This window comes from Coregonus clupeaformis, chromosome 37, assembly GCF_020615455.1.
Source record: "Coregonus clupeaformis isolate EN_2021a chromosome 37, ASM2061545v1, whole genome shotgun sequence".
Lineage (NCBI taxonomy): Eukaryota > Metazoa > Chordata > Actinopteri > Salmoniformes > Salmonidae > Coregonus > Coregonus clupeaformis.
Window position 1 is genome coordinate 23,162,645 of NC_059228.1, and position 15,136 is coordinate 23,177,780.

A 15,136-nucleotide genomic window follows, 5' to 3' on the forward strand; every position below is an offset into this window, starting at 1 on the left:
AGCTCCATACTGATCTGAGCTCCTTTCCCTAAATCGCTGTTGACCCCTCCTCACAGATCTGAAATAACTGAAGGTATCAATGATATGGTATGCTGTGTTTAGCTCTCTGTTGGCCTATGTGAGATTTCAGCCATGTTCCTTACACCTATCCAGTTCTTTTAGGATCTTTAGCAGTAATAGGACAGAGGGATTAGGTTGCTATTGAGCCCATGCTTCATCTCAGGATTGGTGGATATGCATTACTGTGTAATGCCCAAGGAATTACAACTCCAATCCACCACGAGAAGGCCAAAGGTAAAAACTTGGAATGTAACCTCTTGAACCCCCACATCACCATTATTTCAATCAATACGCCAATATGCTATCGACAAAGACTACTGCAGCATCAGTAAAACACACAACAACTATATTTGCAATGTAATCCATAGTCCACTGGTAGTCAAGTGGAAGACTTTGAATGAAGCAAACATACTTCTCTTAATTTATTAGTAGACTTTATACATGCAGAAGGAATTATCTGTTCTTGGACTGAACGCTGTGTACCGCCTACACAAAATGCATTCATTTACATTTACATTTTAGTCATTTAACAGACGCTCTTATCCAGAGCGACTTACATGAGCAATTAGGGTTAAGTGCCTTGCTCAAGGGCACATCGACAGATTTTTCACCTAGTCGGCTCGGGGATAACAGGACACATTGTATAATGAACAGCCATAAGTCTAAGCAGCTTTTCTGACCAAGGCCATTAATGTCACCAGAGGTAGAGAGCACAAAGAGTTTACTAAAACATACCTGTTATGATTTTCCTCTCCCCTGAGAGATCGAATGCTGTAGGTTAGCACCCTCCAGTGGCTAAAGTTCTGTGCCATCAGAAAGAACATGGAGAGAGAATGGTCAATTGGCCAATATCATTAGCTAGCTTTCCATTGGCGACAGATTGGTGACAGATTTTCATGCGAATATTCTAAAATCTGCATAAAGAAAATATGCTCATTTTCTCACCTGTGGTGTGTTTCCACCAAATGGACTTGTTGCGAATAAATATCAGTGCGTGATGATGTAGTGCACACACATTTAATGTACTTTTTCGCTTACGTTTTCATGTACTGAATAAAAATCAAAAGTTAAATGTTTACATGGCATTTTCAAATCTAATGATAGTTTTGTCACAATAACTGTTGCGTAAAATAGCAAATGTGCCTACTTCGGTGTTGGCACTTGTGCGCTAGCCAACAGCTCACAGATACAGTGAGGGTAGGCTGTGTGGGTAGGCTAGTCTACATGATGAGATTATTATGGATAAAAGCAATAACATTTTTTGGGTCAAACGGCAGTTAAGCATTGATCATCATGTCACCAGAATAAGACCCTCAATATTTATTGGATAGGAGCATCAAGATCCACCATAGTTCATCCATCGATCCATCAAGTTCATCACAACTTATTTCATCTGTAGCCTAATAAACTGCATGGTTTGTATTTGTATTTTTTATTATGGATCCCCATTAGTTGCTACCAAGGCAGCAGCTACTCTTCCTGGGGTCCAGCAAGATTAAGGAAATGACATACAATTAAAACATTACATTTCACAACACATTATTACACAGTACTCTACTGCAACATATTTACAATAAAAAATCCATATGTACGTGTGTGTAGCGTTTGTGTGTGTTAGCATGTGTGTGTGTATGCACGTGTGTTAGCATGTGTGTGTGTATGCACGTGTGTTAGCATGTGTGTGTAGCGTGTGTGTTTGTTAGCATGTGTGTGTGTATGTGTTTGTGTGTGGCTGTGTGTATGTGTCTATTCACAGTCCGCTGTTCCATAAGGTGTAGTTTTATCATTATTATTTTTTAAATCTGATTTTACTGCTTGCATGAGTTCCTTGATGTGGAATAGAGTTCCATGTAGTCATGGCTCTATGTAGTACTGTTCATTTCCCATAGTCTGTTCTGGAGTTGGGGACTGTGAAGAGACCTCTTGTGGGGTATGCATGGGTGTCTGAGCTGTGAGTATGCATGAGTTTCTGAGATATTTAAAAAAAATATGTATTATCCTCCTGAGACCCAGAAATTCATTTTTGTCCTCTCCAGTGGACATAAGTTCTTGGTCCGTATCTCTGAGGCCATACAAGCCACTGTATTAAGTCCTGTTGTCCATTTGAGAGGATATTCTGGGCTTTTCAGTGATATCAAGTGTGTGGGGGTGTGACCTTGACAACTTTATCTTCCTGGTTCTTAAATACATGGCAGCCATCAAAGTTAGCACATTTTATGGACATTTGAAAAGAAGTGTGTGTAATTATTAATTATTATTCAAAATGTTTCTAGTAAGTGAATATCTCAGGAACAGTTAAAATGAGTTGTCAGGACATTAAATAAGAGCTAATCAAGAAATGTCCTCTGTAGTGGACACCCGGATGCTGCAACTACTGTATGTTTTTCACCTACTGTACCCATTCACTGTCATATCAATTTGTTAATATTTACGTTCTAATGACCACTACAAAGGTTCATTTTTCACTTACAATAAAAGATAAATAACTATATATTTGCAAAATGTTCTTAGCTACCATTGCATCAAAATGTTTTGACCATGACAGTTTACAATCCAGGGTTACACCAAGCAGTTTAGTCTCCTTAACTTGATCAATTTCTACATTATTCATTACATTATTTAGTTGAAGTTTAGGGTTTAGTGAATGATTTGTCCCAAATACAATACAATGCTTTTAGTTCTTAAACTATTTCTTCCCACCCATTCTGAAACGGACTGCAGCTTTTTGTTACATTTTGCTGTGATTTCACTTGCTGTGGTAGCTGACATGTATAATGTTAAGTCATCAGCATACATAGACTCACAGGCTTTACTCAGTGCCATTGGCAGGTCATTAGTAAAGATTAATAAAAGTAAGGGGCCTAGACAGCTGCCCTGGAAAATGCCTGACTCTACCTGGATGATGTTGGAGAGGCTTCCATTAAAGAACACCCTCTGTGTTCTGTTAGACAGGTAACTATTGATCTACAATATAGTATGATTGATAATGTCAAAACCTGCACGGAAGTCTAACAAAACAGCTCCCACAATCGTATTATTATCAATTTCTCTCAGCCAATCATCAGTCATTTGTGTAAGTGCCGTACATGTTGAGTGCCTTTCCCTATAAGCGTGCTGAAAGTCTGGCTGTTTGAGCCAGTAAAGGGTGCTTTGCTATTCTTGGGTAGCGGAATGACTTTGGCTTCCCTCTAGGCCTGAGGGTACACACTTTCCTGTAGGCTTAGATTGAAGAGATGTCAAATAGGAGTGGCAAAATAGTCCCCTATCATCCTCAGTAATTTTCCATCCAAGTTGTCAGACCCAGGTGGCTTGTCATTGTTGATAGACAACAATACATTTTTCACCTCTTCCACACTCATAATTACAATGCTTGTCTTTCATAATTTGGTCAGTTATGCATGATTGTGTAGGTTCAGAATTAGCTTTTGGCAAATGCCCAAGTTGCCATGCCCAAATTTGCTTATCTTGCAAATAAAAGAATAATTAAAGTAGTTGGCAATTTCAGTGGGTTTTGTGGTGAATGAGCCATCTTACTCAATGAATAACGAAGCAGAGTTTGTGTTTTTGCCCAATATTTCATTTAAAGTACTCCAAAGCTTTTTACTATTATCCTTTATATCATGTATCTTTGTTTCATAGTACAGTTTCTACCTTTTTGTTTAGTTTAGTCACATGATTTCTCAATTTACAGTACGTTTGCCAACTGGCCGTGCAGCCAGACATATTTGCCATTATTTAGCCTCATCCCTCTCAACCATATACATGTTCAGTGCACAGGGATTTAACAGTTTCTACATTCATTTTCTTAATGGGTGCATGCTTATTAGTAACTGGAATAAGCAATTCCATAAATGTGTCAAGTGCAGCGTCTGGTTGCTCCTCATTTACACACCACAGACCAGCAAATATTCTTTACATCTTCAACATAGGAATCAATACAAAACCTCTTGTATGATCTCTTATACACTATATTAGGCCCAGCCTTTGGAAATGTGGTTTTCCTAGATATGGCTACTATATTATCATCACTACATCTGATGGATGTGGATACTGCTTTAGAGCACATTTCTGCAGCATTAGTAAAGATGTCATCAATACATGTAGATGATTTCATTCCTGTGCTGTTTGTAAATACCCTGGTAGGTTGACTGATAACTTGAACCAGGTTGCAGGCACTGGTTACAGTTTGAAGTTTTTACTTGAGTGGACAGCGTGATGAAAGCCAGTCAATATTTAGGTCACCCATAAAATATACCTCTCTGTTTATCACATACATTATCAAGCATTTCACACACATTATCCAGATACTGACCGTAAGGAACTTGGTGGTCTATAGCAACTTCCCACAAGACTGGGTTTTAGGTGAGGCAGGTGAACCTGTAGCCATTTTACTTCAACAGCATTTGACATGAGATCCTTTCTAAGCTTTACAGGAATATAAACAGCAACATTGGCATTTCTGTCGCTTCTGTAGATTTTCTAACCATGTATTGCTACCACGGTATCATCAAAGGTGAGTTTCAGAGATAGTCAATATATTAATGTTATCTGTAACTAGCAAGTTATTGATTTCATGACCTTGTTTCTTAGGCTACATATGTTAATGTAGGCTATTTTTAGCAATATTCTGGGATTCTTAATTGTTTTTATTGCTTTACTGTGAGGTAGACATGACAGTGATATTTATGTTTGAGCTGATAATGCAGGGTGAACTGCTCACAGTGGGCTTCCTACTAGGACAAAACGTCGCAGCGCAAACAGTATAACTCAGGTACATAGGCACATGATTACTGCTACAATAGCTGTAGGATTGACAGAGGCATTCAGGGGAGTTAGAGGAACATAAATTAGGTTACTTACATTATAACTGCCAATACCCCTGGGACAATGTACATTTGCAGCAGCACTACGACAACTCAGCGACACAATGGTAGGGATTATCTGAGCAGGGTTTGGGTCACTGATAAGTAATTGTCTCAACTCTGCCTTGAAATGTGCGGACAGGGTCCAGGAGCCAAGATGATTTGGATGGACTCCGTCATTCCTGTAGAGCACGTGTCAAACTCATTCCACGGAGGGCTGAGTGCCTGCGGGTTTTTGCTCCTCCCTTGTACTTTATTGATGAATTAAGGTCACTAATTAGTAAGGATCTCTCCTCACCTGGTTGTCTAGGTCTTAATTGAAAGGAAAACCAAAAACCTGCAGACACTTGGCCCTCTGTGCAATGAGTTTGACACCCCTACTATAGAGCATCTTCTGTTTCCAAAGGGTGTCAAAGTTATCTATACTGAACAAAAATATAAAGATTTTACTGAGTTACAGTTCATATAAGGATATCAGTCAATTGAAATAAATAAATTAGGCCCTAATCTATGGATGGTCACAGATACCTTAAAAAAAGGTAGGGGTGTGGATCTGAAAACCAGTCAGTATCTGGTGTGACACCATTTTCAAAAAACAGAAATAGGATAAACTTAAATTGACATATTTTTGTTGCCGCACAAACTTTTTGGGTATGAGCCCTTCTTCAGCATGCAAGGCAATGGCAATTAATGTCACAACAACAATACCACACAGGTGGGCATAATTATAAATTCACAGTCAGTATCTGCCACCATTTGCCTCATGCAGCACAACACATCTCCTTCGCATAGAGTTGATCAGGCTGTTGATTGTGGCCTGTGGAGTGTTGTCCCACTCCTCTTCAATGGCTGTGCGAAGTTCCTGGATATTGACGGGAACTGGAACAAGCTGTCGTACACGTCAATCCAGAGCATCCCAAACATGCTCAATGGGTGACATGTCTGGTGAGTATGCAGGCCATGGAAGAACTGGGACATTTTCAGCTTCCAGGAATTGTGTACAGGGCCCGGTTGCATAAAACATCTTAAGTGTTTCCCTTAAGGGTTTACCTTAAGAAAAAATGTCCCCTTACCTAAGGGAATTGTTTAATGGTGTTGCATAGAGCCACTTAAACATTTCCTTAGGATAAGGCATAATTTAAGGGTTTTACGGTAGTTTGAAGGCATGTGAGGCAGAAAGAGTCACTGGTTACCATGAAGATTACCTAATTCACTGAATGAACATCTCATCAAAGAGACTGCATTTATTTTGGGAGATCGCAAAATAGAACTTCTACATTCAAGACAGGAGAAACAAATTGATTCAGAAGATATAAAACACATTTATTTGAACTTGTCTCTATTGAACAAGTCAAGCTAACTTACAGAGTAGATAGCTAGCTAGCCAGCTAGCTTTGTAGTCATAGATTGCGTGCCTTCCATTGTTTAGCCATCTACGTAGCTAGCTGGTGGATGTTTTCCTTTTGAAACCAGGGCAGAGGAAAGCAACATTCACCTCCACAAGGGACCTCACCCACACAACGCCATACACGTGGTCTGCGGTTGTGAGGCCGGTTGGACGTACTGCCAAATTCTCTAAAATGACGTTGGAGGTGGCTTATGGTAGAGGAATTAACATTACATTCTCTGGCAACAGCTCTGGTGGATATTCCTGCAGTCAGTATGTCAATAGCACGCTCCCTCAAAACTTGAGAAATCTATAGCATTGTGTGACAAAACTGCACATTTTAGAGTGGCCTTTTATTGTCCCCAGCACAAGGTGCACCTGTGTAATGATCATGCTGTTTAATCAGCTTCTTGATATGCCACACCTGCCAGGTGGATGGATTATCTTGGCAAATGAGAAATGCTCACTAACAGGGATGTAAACAAATGTATGCACAACATTTGAGAGAAATAAGCCTTTTGTGGATATGGAAAATATCTGAGATCGTTTATCTCAGCTCATGAATAATGGGACCAACACTTTACATGTTGCGTTTATTAATGTTTTCAGTGTTTTAAAAGTTATGCCAACAGAGCTACAGTAGTCTTTTAGCCAGATGTGTAATGCCAGCAGCCTGATGAATATTTCGCAGCTGGTGCCCAGCGATGGTACAGGGCCTGAAATAATCGTCCGCTTTTTGGATTCTTTCAGATCTAGAATCAGTTATTTAAAATCCAGTTTCAGCAGTTCTGCGCTTGCCCTCCTAATGTCGTTTGACCCCTCATGGACTATTACACTGTCAGCCCCCGGCAGCTGTCGTAGAATGGTAGGAAGGAGCCTTTAAATGTCCTGTAGGCCTACTCGTGCTCCTGGGTAGCACAAGGTTTTTGCTCCGGGAACCGAGATGTTTCTCACCATAGAGCTGCCAATGATGAGAGCTGGTGAAATGGCCGAGGAGGTCTGGCCGCACACCATATCATTGCGTGACTCCAAGTTTACTTTGATATGATGGTTATTATGCCGTCATTTCTCGCATAATTAATTTTACAGACACAAAAATATCTGCATTTATAAAATTGTACCGAAACGTCCTAGTTTCCATCACAGCTGTCGTGATAAAAAAAAAAAAAAAAACAGTATGACTTTACTCGCATAAAAACTGTGGATGGAAACGGGGTTAATGTTGCACAAGATGCACTTTTTTCCCCCTTGAATTCTCTGTGATGCGCTCAGCTAACATCTGAATGTGTTCAACTGCTCTGAACTCACCCTTCTCTTGCCCTCTAACACTCCCTAAACATGGTTATTAATACAAAATATGTAATAGATTCACATAACTCAATGTATTAACAGATTCATATTTTAGGAGTTAGTCCTTTAGATGATCTATCCCAGGCACAAGTTCATTGAGTAAAAATATTCACTGCTCTTCTGTCTCAATATTTCCAGTATTTGTTCAGGAGGTAGCTACAGTACAGTATGTGAGTATATCATGAGATATATAGGAGATATATCAGTGAAGGAGGAGGCATACCGTCATACAGTATGAGCTCCTCAGTGTAGGCCACTAAAGTCTCCTAGCTGTCTGTTAGTCATGCTTGACCTGACCAGTGTCCTCTGTCTGGTCTTGCCCCTAATTTGTTACCCAATGCTTTAACACTTTACTAATTGCTGTGGCAACACAAGTTCCACAGGGAGTAAGAGGAAATGAAGCCATACAGATTTAAATAATTTCAATAGAGGGAATAACGACCCTGGAATCCCGCTGGGTTTGTGGTCAGAATGCCTATAGCGAATGGAGTTATTTGAAGGGGAGGGCTTTAGAATATATCAGATCTTCAGAATACTGTATTTGGACGGATAACACTAGGACATCTTGTCACTAATCCCATTCCAGCATCCCACAGATCTGTAATAAGTTCAAGAAATGTCACAGGGAGAACTGTTTCATTAACATATGTTTCAGCTAGCAACAGACTCACTACCATAGTGTTAGCTACTTTTCATTTAAAGAGATGGCCACACTAACTGAAAATGGGATAGACATACCACGTATAGGTCTGCTGTATGGGTGATGCCACTGGTGATGCCAATAGTGCTCGATTAGTGACAAGTAATCATGTCTATCTGTGTGGTTATCCAGTGCAGTATGAAGTGTGCACAGAATATATCACTTCAGAACTAATCCCATGTATAATATTGATAGAGAACACATGGCATTAGGCAGGTAGCTTGGTGGGTAGGAGCGATGGGCGAGTAACCAAAAGGTTGCTGGATCGAATCCTCGAGCTGATAAGGCAAAAATCTGTCATTCTGCCCTTGAGCAAGGCAGTTAACACACTGTTCTTTGGGCGCCGATGACGTGGAATGACGATTAAGGCAGCCTCCCGCACACAGTTGAATGCTGAAATGTGTCTCCCTCTGAATCAGAGAGGTGCGGGAGGCTACCTTAATCGACATTCCACGTAATCGGCTGACAACTGACTAGGTATCCCCCTTTCCCTTAATCACTAAAAACACATTGCAATTGGTTTACCCTATGTGGCCTAAAGTTGACCGTGAACTTTTAAGGACAATACATTAATGGAATGCCAGTAGAATATGTTGGACAGAATGTCATGATGTTGGCACAACAGAAAAGTCACCAAAGACAGACTTGATATGCTGCTCAGTGTTCATGATATTCTCAGTGTTGGCTAACTACAGAAACTGGCCCTTTCGGTTGACATCAGGAGGTAAAGAAGCGTAAAATGTCAGAAATTCCAAATGTAAGCTCTCTCTTAGCTTACATTTGGAATTTCTGACATTTTACGCTTCTTTACCTCCTGATGTTAACCGAAAGGGCCAGTTTCTGTAGTTAGCCAACACTGACCTATAGTTAAAGCTATTTGCTAAGACATTGCTTTGTTCAACCCAGCAATGATTGTATGCCATTAATTAAGATGAGAAGCCACAGTTTCCCATCCATTTGTTTAGCTTGACCCTTTTTAGAGTACAAAATCATTAACAACCTGAATTCATCAAAATACCTAGTCTTATTTTAAAGAACATGGGAATACTTTGTCTCAGTATAACTCATTAGTAGACATGATAAGTAGGGTCAGCAAAGGACTTCCGAAAATCAAGACTAGGAAAAAACAGCACTGAGCAGTGATGCAGAAAATTAAATAATTTACAGGAAATAATGAGTTGTTTTGCTCAGTTTGTCTCTGTATGCATATGTGAGTCTCTCTCTATTTCTCTCTCTCTCTCTCGTTCTCTCTCTTGCTTTTTCCTGCTCTCTCTCTTTGTGTGCATGCATGCATGTGTTCATGTGTGGTTATTATGTATGTATTGTGTGTTCTAGCCCTCTAGGATTGTACATAATTCTTGGTTGGCTGTAATGTGAATGAAACATCTGCCATTTTCCATTAAATTATTTTCCATCGCATCTGCATTCCTGCTGGGGTGATTACATACTCTAATACACAGCTGTCCTCACAAACACTCAACTGGGATTTCTTAACACAACAGAATTTGGACATTAGATTAAATTAGATTTCTGGCCCTTCAAATCAGACCAGTCACTGTTTGTAATGTTATACAGCCATTCACAGATCCTTAGTAAACAACCTATGAATACCCACATCTATAAATTCAATAGAACGTCCTGTGATAAGAAAGGTTTCAAGATGGCACAAGTTTCCCTATTATTCATAGAGTCATTTGACAAGTCAAGACCTTGGGTGGTTGCCATGGAGACATGTATATTCTCAGGACATGCTCCAATGGGAAATAACTTACAAATTGGCTTGGCGGATATAAAATGGTAATTAGCTAGTAAAGGCTGTGTTAAACTCTCTTCCTGTAGTCCTGCAGTGCCCACTAAGGTTAATTGTGCTGCAGAACATTCTTGATTAATTTAGAGTCTGAATGGATAGGGAGACCAGTCCTGGAACCTGAAGATGCATTAATTGACTGGTTCATGTAAACCAAAGTTGGGTCCAGCATGGGCTCATTGTTCAGGGTTAGTTTATTCTCTTCAATAGTGTTTTGCTACTGTCTCCACACAGCTGGCCCGTGTTATATGCCAGCTTAATTGGTTCTGAGCTGCCTCAGTTCTTTTGAAATAAACGAGGAAGCGTGCAGGATAGCTGTAGATGGAACAGAGGTGATTCTATTAGTCCTGTGGGGGAGCCGTGTTTTGTCTCAGCAGTGCCCTAAATTGGAACAATCATTCCAAATTCCAAAACTTTGGATTACACCAATTGGTGGAACTTGAAATGAATGACCCCTTGCACCCTCTCTCTCTTTATTCCCTTTCCCCTGAGTAGCTTAGTCAGATATGTTCACTACCTCTTCACCAGCATGCCCGCACGCAGGTATGAATGCCCACCTGCACGTCCGCCCACGAACCTTGCACATGCCGATACGCACACCACACACGACTAATGAGCATCACAGTGGCAAAGAGGTTATGTTTCTTTCTATTTAGGAATATGTTGTTGTGTGGCTGTATCTGAATTCTCATTGATGTATTGTTTATCTTTAAGCTATGTAATAAGAGCCCTAGACTTTTACACTGACAGACACATAAAACATGATTACGTTGATTCATGCCTAATTTTCATTTAAGCCTTCTACTTACATTCAACTCAATTGAAATAATCTTTGCATGTTTCTATTCTATATGCAAATGAAAGATATGATTCTTCCTGACAGTAAATTACTCAAATGTACAGAGGATAACAGATTTCAGTTGAATATCAACACTGAATTAAATTGAAAATGTACCTAACATATGGAATCAGAATGTTTTACAACAGTCTGAACTTGCCTTGCTCACAAATGACAAATGACACATGGTGATGATATAATGCGAGCAAGCAACCTTGCTTGTATCCTTGCCTACTGTGCCAGCAGCATCTTAACATTAATGAATTGACTGTTGTGTTGCTAATCACTCAGTCACAGTGGCATGGGTCACCCTGCATATGTTCTAATTTGAGTGGGAGTGATGGAAATGAGACTGTGATCCTCCTGGTGTTTTAATATCTCATATAGTAATACACTCACAGTAAGAGAAACAATTGATCTGCCACACCAAGTCATCAAGGACCAATATCCCTTTTATGTGTGGCTATGAATACATACTATTAAGATAGTAAAGAAATTGATACTATCTCATGAAGTCAAACACTTATTATAACAAGATGTGTGCTGCAACATTCAGTCAACAAGCTTCCTACCGACCAATATCCCTTTTATTTGTTGATATCAAGATATCCTCTTTAGGGCTGATTTTACAATGGTGTTTTATTTGGATACTGTTTCAGAGGTTTGATATCAGAGTTATATTTGAGGCTGTCTGAATGCATAGCTGTCACACAATGTGCTATGAAAACCAAGTGTATTCTGGCAGACTGTTAATTATGATGTGATCTCAGGACATGTCCCCTATGAAGGCTTGCTGTATTTAGCAGTCTGGTGGAGTTTTTGACTGCAGGGACGAGCATTGTTACAGAAATCCTTTGAGTCCATACTGATATGGTCCACTCAACTTGGGTGTGTGTCAGTGAGTGACCTCACATTTTGTCTGCTCAGTGGGCTTATTTTGGCAAATTTCTTAGAATAATTAAAATAGTATTATTTACACAACTTTATATGCTAACGTGAGGCAAGAGGAAGGTTTTCTCCGCTATCTTGATCTGTCTTACTTTCAATGTAACCTCTCAAGGTTGAATCTCAACCAATGCAACATTTGAAAAGGAGTGGTAGGAACAAGATTGGAGAGGAGTGTTCCAAGTAGTGTAATTCTGGATGAATTGACCTTATGGTTAATCAGATACTATGGTTGGTTTTCTTTGCTAATCAGTCTTGACCCATCACCATTTACAGCTGAGAGGGCTCTCGAAAGATACATTATGGGGGCCTATTGATCTTATGGAGAAATCTCCCGATTGTCCTGTGGAAAACAGACCTATGGGATAGATGTAATCAAACAATGACTAATGGGGCGAGAGTTGCTAAGACCCACAATCATAACAAAAGAAAGGCCAATGTTATAAAGGAGGAGAGAAGAAGTCACAGAGGAGAATGGGGCTTACGCATTGCTTTAAAACCCACACACCCTGAGCCTGGCCTGTTCTTTTATTTTCATTGTAATAGTCTGAATGAGTATAGAGCAAAACATTGTCCGGTTCCTGATAACTGAAGACTATTGGAATGGTCTGGTGTCGATTTCTTGAGCTTCAGCTAAATCACAGACATTGAGAGCTTGGGACTATAAGGTTCTATCTGCAAAAAGATGATTCTGAGAGAACTGGCTTTACATTTACGAACCCCCATTGGTTTGAATGGTGGCAGCAATTTTTATATTGTATTCTTATGAACTTAACAACATGAATTGGGGTATTTAAAGTACTTTATAGGCAGAGAACATTGAACAGAAAAAGGCTATGTCAATAAATACATTTAGACAAAAATGCAGATAGAACCTTATAGTCCTAAGCTCTCAACATTTAAGTAGAAGCCACGTTTCCTTAATATTATTTGTTTAATTTATTTATTTCTCAGAAGGCATTAACCAGTCTACAGTATTACAATGAACCACAGAGGAATGAGATAACTTACTTTTTTCAGTGGTCTCCCTGCACAGGAGTGCTGCTTCACTTCAAAACCCATTTGAGTCTTGAATATTACAGCCCAGTGGACAGAGAGTGACAGTGTAAGCAGTAGAGAAGATGGGACTGTCACTGAAAGCAACATTTTGTTTGGTCCTGACACTCCTTGGAGCTAAATATTGATTTAACAGGCATGTTGAGTAAGCCTGCAGCTCCCAACTGCCTCCTCACTATTTGTCACTAACCCCAGGAAGAGAGAGAGGTAGTTGTGTGTGTGTGCGTGTGTGTGTTTGTGCGTGCATGCATGCGTACACGTGTGTGGGTGTGTGTGTGTCTGTGCGTGTGTATGTGGAAGAGTCACCAGTATGAGGGATGGTATTTCTGTCCTTCCACGACCTTGTGGATGTGAACACGTCAGCCGTGTAGTGATTTTGTGCTCAGACTGTTCATGAAGCCAACCCACAATGTCCCTTTAGTTTGTATTACATTCACATATAGTATAACGATGTGAGGGCTAAAAAGTACAGTGCTGTTTGATGTCCATATCTCCAACAAGTCGGCTTGTTGTCACATAAACACTGATTTGAAGACGTTGCATAGCAGAGTCCCTTCATCCTGTTGTGACAGCCTCCAAATGAAATCTCTAAATGCCTGGCGCTCTGTTTAAAAATGGGCAGGGATGAATATATTTATTCTCAGGCAGAATAAGGAATTACTGTACTGTCTCATTCCTTCTTACTGGCACAATGCCTGCATGGCAGAAAACTAATTATATTGGTCCTTTGCCCTCTGTTTGTCAACATGGAAAAGTATAGACACATTTCTCTCCAACGATTGTACTATTCATATCAAAGCTGAAAACGTTATACAGTTGAAGTCGGAAGTTTACATACACCTTAGCCAAATACATTTAAACTCAGTTTTTCACAATTCCTGACATTTAATCCTAGTAAAAGTTCCCTGTCTTAGGTCAGTTAGGATCACCACTTTATTTTAAGAATGTTAAATGTCAGAATAATAGTAGAGAGAATTATTTATTTAAGCTTTTATTTATTTCATCACATTCCCAGTGGGTCAGAAGTTTACATACACTCAATTAGTATTTGGTAGCATTGCCTTTAAATTGTTTAACTTGGGTCAAACGTTTCGGGTAGCCTTCCACAAGCTTCCCACAATAAGTTGGGTGAATTTTGGCTCATTCCTCCTGACAGAGTTGGTGTAACTGAGTCAGGTTTGTAGGCCTCCTTGCTCGCAGACGCTTTTTCAGTTCTGCCCACAAATGTTCTATAGGATTGAGGTCAGGGCTTTGTGATGGCCACTCCAATACCTTGACTTTGTTGTCCTTAAGCCATTTTGCCACAACTTTGGAAGTATGCTTGGGGTCATTGTCCATTTGGAAGACCCATTTGCGACCAAGCTTTAACTTCCTGACTGATGTCTTGAGATGTTGCTTCAATATATCCACATAATCTTCCTTCCTCATGATGCCATCTATTTTGTGAAGTGCACCAGTCCCTACTGCAGCAAAGCACCACCACAGCATGATGCTGCCACCCCCGTGCTTCACGGTTGGGATGGTGTTCTTCGGCTTGCAAGCACCCCCTTTATCCTCCAAACATAATGATGGTCATTATGGCCAAACAGTTATATTTTTGTTTCATCAGACCAGAGGACATTTCTCCAAAAAGTACGATCTTTGTCCCCATGTGCATTTGCAAACCGTAGTCTGGCTTTTTTATGGCAGTTTTGGAGCAGTGGCTTCTTCCTTGCAGAGCGGCCTTTCAGGTTATGTCAATCTGCTAAATGGCATATTATTATTATTATTATTATTATTATTATTAATATAGGACTTGTTTTACTGTGGATATAGATACTGTTGTACCTGTTTCCTCCAGCATCTTCACAAGGTCCTTTGCTGTTGTTCTGGGATTGATTTGCACTTTTCGCACCAAAGTACGTTCATCTCTAGGAGACAGAACTCGTCTCCTTCCTGAGCGGTATGACGGCTGTGTGGTCCCATGGTGTTTATACTTGCATACTATTGTTTGTACAGATGAACGTGGTACCTTCAGGCGTTTGGAAATTGCTCCCGAGGATGAACCAGACTTGTGGAGGTCTACAATTTTTTTAATGAGGTCTTGGCTGATTTATTTTGATTTTCCCATGATATCAATCAAAGAGGCACC